This window comes from Capsicum annuum, chromosome 3 (assembly GCF_002878395.1).
Source record: "Capsicum annuum cultivar UCD-10X-F1 chromosome 3, UCD10Xv1.1, whole genome shotgun sequence".
In the NCBI taxonomy this organism is placed as follows: Eukaryota; Viridiplantae; Streptophyta; class Magnoliopsida; order Solanales; family Solanaceae; genus Capsicum; species Capsicum annuum.
The window spans coordinates 22,163,109-22,168,457 of record NC_061113.1 but is presented as its reverse complement, the minus strand read 5'-3'; the positions used below and the strand labels follow the sequence as shown (position 1 = coordinate 22,168,457).

Below are 5,349 nucleotides of genomic sequence, written 5' to 3'. Positions count from 1 at the left end.
AGAAATAAGAATTACTTTCTATTCTCTCTGTATTCTTCTTGTTTACTTTATATTTCATAACATAATTGAACTTGTGATCAAAGCTTTATTTGAGAATTTTTGATCGGGAAATATGAAGAGAAGTTTAATTTTTCATGGGACTTTTGAACAGAGGAGCTGAAGATGGTCAGGTTGAAAGTTTGCAAATTGCATTCAAGTTGACAAGTGTTGAATTGACAACACTAACGCAATGCAAGTGCGATAACGATGGCTGGGTGGATAGCGGACAAATTTCATGTGAAGGAACTGGCTCCGTAATATTTTGCGCCTCACTCGAGTAATTTATGTTATAAAATGAAGTCAAAACAACATTATGAAATAAGAAAAAAATGAACAAGTTTATATAAATATATATATATATATATATATATTTACAGTAAAAAGAAAGGATTAAGAGTACCTCAGAGCAAGGTTCTCATTCTTGTTTTATTTATGTCACAAAAATAAAACACACGACAATACATTACAACAGAGGCCAAAAACGCTTACATCCTTCGGTAAGTAGACATTTATTTTACTATCAGTAGTTATATTAATAGTAATCTTGGAACCTTTATTTAATCACAAAGCTCACTTCATATTCCTGATGCCTCGTTAGCATATGTCTACAACTCAGAAAAGAACCAAGTCCAAAATTGAAGACACATATTGTTGTTGCTGCTCTGGCCCTGCCACAAATTAAGATTGATGTTGCTTTTGCAAGATTTCTTCAACCTCCCTTGCTGGCATGTTGAATGACAGTTCTTTTGCTTCTCTATCTATGTATCTCCATATGCTTTCTTGACCTTAAATTTCAAATCAGCCGAGAATTAGCAAAAGAAACTTAAATGTTTTGATTTCTATATATAATAAGAAATGGAATTAGACCTCACTCGGTCATAATTTATGTGGGACACTTTTTTTTTTGTGTACGCACATATACTTATGACTTATTTTAGATCACAAGTTTTAAAAATCCTTTCCCCCCCTTTTTTTTTAAACTGTGTTCAGTCAACTTCCATCACATTTAAGCGTTGTATACAGTCAAAATGATCATATAAAATGTGGCGGAGGGAGTAACATATATGAAAAACGAAAGTATGTTACTAGTAGAAGTAAAATCAAATATGTCAAGCAATGAAGAAATGAGAGAAAATAATATTAATAACCAGCATTGAAGTTCAATCTGTTGTAATGACCGTTGACTTCAAAACCAGCCATTCTGAGATTCGAGCCTTCATTGGCTATAATTGTAAGAGGATGGCCTGCAGGTATTACAAAACATCACCAACTGATAGAGAACCTTGGACCTTTTGGTAATGGCCTTGTCTTTGGCTTTGGCTACCAAGATGAGGGCATGCCATTTCAAATCGCCCTTTCCCTTCTACAACCATTACCAACCATGAAACCCTTGTATTGTAGTGTGGTAATACCATTCCACCCTGCAAAATCAGTTTACAAACGTTCAAGAAAATAATAAACTACATGAGTATCATCTCTCAAGCACCAGTAATCAGTGACGGAAGTTAAAATTTTCACTAAGAAAATTCAAGATACAAAGAAGTAAATGTACGAAGAAGTTACCATTTATACATAAAAACAAATTGACATTTACATATTCAATGTACTTTGAACGTTCGGATGAATCCCTTTGCAGTATCCTGGCTCCTCCCCATGCCAGTAACTAGTAAATTAGGTTGGGCTAAATGTACAAATCCTCGACGTGCATGTCGCTCCATTTAAACTCTATCCCAGCATATGTCCAAAATAAATTAGTAATTCCCCAAAAAATTTAAGATCTCAAGATTTTGGTTCATTAGATTAAGTTGTAAGTTGAATCCATCGGTAGACACCAAATATCGTTATCTTTTACTTGGACACCTCAACTAAGATTTGTATCATTTAAACACATGTAGTAGGGTCCAATCTAAAAATTCAAATAGAGTGAATAATATTTGATTTTCATGGTCAAATGCCCACTAATAACTTTGTAATAAGCATACTTGGTTGATGTTCATGTAACCAACACCAGTATCCAAGTCCCTCAACCGCTCAAATTTTTCTGGCGCTGCTTCAAAGAACTGTTCAAATCTGTTGCCGAACAATGGGCTTTCCTTCAACAGATTGAAAGGTCCTCGCGTTTCACCTTTGGAGCGCGAAGCATGTTGGCTAATAGCTCTAATTTGCTCTTCACTGGCTTCGATTACTATCCCTTGTTTTTGTTGTCCAAATAGACTCTCTAACCTGTCCCTTGGGGTCTAATCATCAATACAATAAAGAAAAGTGAGAATATTAACAAACTTTAAAAGGACCAAATGATGTATTGTTGATTAGTTGGTTTGAAATTAATTAAACAGGCTCGCATTGAAAGCAGTCTCCAGGATATCACTGCTGAAAGCTCTGTAGAAGGTCTCTGGATTTTCGCCTCCCGCACTAAAGAATTCCTGAATCCTATGGCAAGTATATTGGCATCAGAATATTACCGCTTGTACGTACTTCTTCGTCCCAGATTGACATTGTTCTGTGCATAAATAATTTGACCAATTTTTTACGAGTAAATTTGAAATATTTAACAATTCAAAGTGTTCTTCTTGGGCGCATGTTTCATGTGCACTCATGCCCCTCCACCTATACTACGAAATATATTCAACTACAATTTCAAAATTTAATGGGTTTACACTAAGAATCTAAAGGTTGAACTCGTTAAATAAAATTTATGAATCTACATCTGTATAATAGTAGTGCACCTACGTTCGAGAAATCCTGAATCTGCATTGTTCCTGTTAGAGTTGTGACCTGAATTTTGTTGGTCCGGCCCTGAAAGTTTCGCGTTGCGATCCATGTTTGTGATTTTCAATGGGGTCTATGGTGGTTGAGTAGGGATCAGGCCGATAGGCCCATATGAACCTTTATGTTTTTGGATCTAGGACCTATTTGTACGCACGTACTATATAAGTGCGATTTAATGGGTTATTTTTATTATTTTAGAAAATTCAGCCTTCTCCACATTGTACTCTCTCTCCATTACAGTGAAACCTCGTCTGCCTCTGACCGTAATTTTTTTCCCGCAAGGATTTCCACGTAAATCTATGTGCTGTTCTTGTTCTCTTTTACTAGTGGTTTGCTTATTCTGTCCGAACCATAACAAACTGGTATCAGAGCCTGTTCAATTATTTTCTCGAGGATGGCAATTATGAAGAATGATATTTCGTTGTTGGGTTGCAACACCAGATTTTCGTTATGGCAGGTTAAGATGTGAGTTGTGCTCGCGAAAATGGATTTAGATGATGCTCTATTAGGGTTTGATAAGATGCCCTCATCGTGGACAGACGAGGACAAACAACATAAGGATCGGAAGGCTCTATCTCAGATCCACCTTCATTTATCCAATTAGATTTTACAGGATGTTTTGAAGGAGACCACTGTCGCTGCGTTATGGTTGAAACTGGAATCGTTGTGTATGATGAAGAGACTAACAAGTAAGTTGCATCTCAAACAACGACTTTATTCCCATCACATATCTTAGGGTACGTCCTTGGAGGATCACCTATCTGTCTTTAAGGAAATCGTCTCTGATTTAGAGACTCTTGAGGTTAAGTATGATGAGGAAGATTTATGGTTGATTTTGCTGTGTTCGCTGCCTGCATCATACATGACCTTTTGGGATACGATTTTATATAGTCGTGATACCCTGACCATTGATGAAGTCTATGATGCATTGTTATCTAAGGAGAAAATGAAACATCTTGTGAATGGGTCGGAGACTCAAAGAGATGGTCTCATTGTTCGAGGAAGGAATTGTGGGAGGAATTCTAGGGTTGATAACAGGAATAGGTCAAAATCCAGAAACCGAAACAAAACCTGTAATTACTACAAGAAGAAGGGTCATATCAAATAATCTGAGTGTTGAAAGTTACTGAATAGAGAGAAAAGAGAAACTCCAAAACCAAAGGAAAACCAACCAGAGAAGTTCGGTGAAGCCAGTTTTGTTGAAGGTGGCGGTAGTAATGGAGAAATATTGGTAGTTTTTTATGGTAACTCCAAACCCTGTGAGAATTGGATTCTTGATTCAGCTTGCACATTTCATGTGTGTCGTAATTAGGACTGGCTTACAACATATGAAATAATTTCTAAAGGTGTTGTGTTGATGAGAAATAACACATCTTGTAAGATAGCTAGTATTGGAAAAATTAGAATTAAGATGTTTGATGGGGTTCTGAGGAAACTTGGTGATGTGCGATATGTCCTAGACCTGAAGAGAAATCTTATTTCCTTGAGTACCCTTGATTCGAACGAATATCGGTTCACTGGTGAAGGTGGAGTCCTGAAGGTTACTAAAGGTGCTCTTGTTGTGATGAAGGGACAGGAAAAGTTTGAAAATTTGTATGTCTTGCAAGGCTCTACGGTTACAGGTGATGCAACTATTTCTACCTCCTCTTTATCAGAAAGTGATATTGCTAAACTTTGGCATATGCCCCAGGGGCATATAAGTAAAAACGGGATGGCTGAACTAAGCAGGAGATGACTTCTTGATGCCCAAGTATTACCAACTTGGAGTTCTGTGAGCACTGAGTTTTTTTGGAAAGCAGAAGAGAGTCAGATTCACTAAAGACATCCCCTGAACTAAAGGCACACTTGATTACATCCATTGTGATCTTTGGGGTATTTCTAGAGTACCTTCTAAAGGAGGTGCGAATTACTTGTTGTCTATTATTGATGACCATTCCAGAAAAGTTTGGGTGGTCTTCCTGAAGCAAAAGAATAATATGTTGCCTACTTTCAAGGAATGGAAGACTATGATTGAAAACCAAACAGGGAAGCAGGTAAAATGCCTTCGGACTGATAACAATTTAGAGTTTTGTTCTAATGAATTTAATACTCTGTGCAAGTCAGAGGAATTATGAAACACTTGACAGTTCGTCATACTTCGCAGCAGAATGAATGAATATGACTATAATGGAGAAGGTGAGTTGTATTCTATCTAATGCTGGTTTACCCAAGTCTTTTTGGGACAAATTTGCTTCATCAACTTATCTTCTTATTAATCTCTCTCCCTCTGATACAATGCTAAGTGTGTATCAAGAGATTCCAACCAACACAAGAACAACAAGATGAACAACAAAGTGCTAGTGAATCGAAAATGGCCACATACGGCTTCACTAGGATTGCAACACTTGTTTGAACTAGAAAAGTGAGTTTAACAACAAGAACAACAAAGACAATGTTACTAGTGAATCGAAAGAGCCCCACACGGCTTCACTAGACTTTTATATTCAACAACACAATGTTAACAAGATTTACAAAGAAAGAGATAGAAACTTGACACACAAT

At 36.7% G+C, this 5,349-nt stretch overlaps 1 pseudogene; it reads right to left on the bottom strand.

Annotated features, from left to right (window-relative positions):
• Positions 1-651: 651 nt before the first annotated feature.
• Positions 652-5,349, bottom strand: part of LOC107853309 — a 15,406-nt pseudogene continuing 10,708 nt past the window's right edge.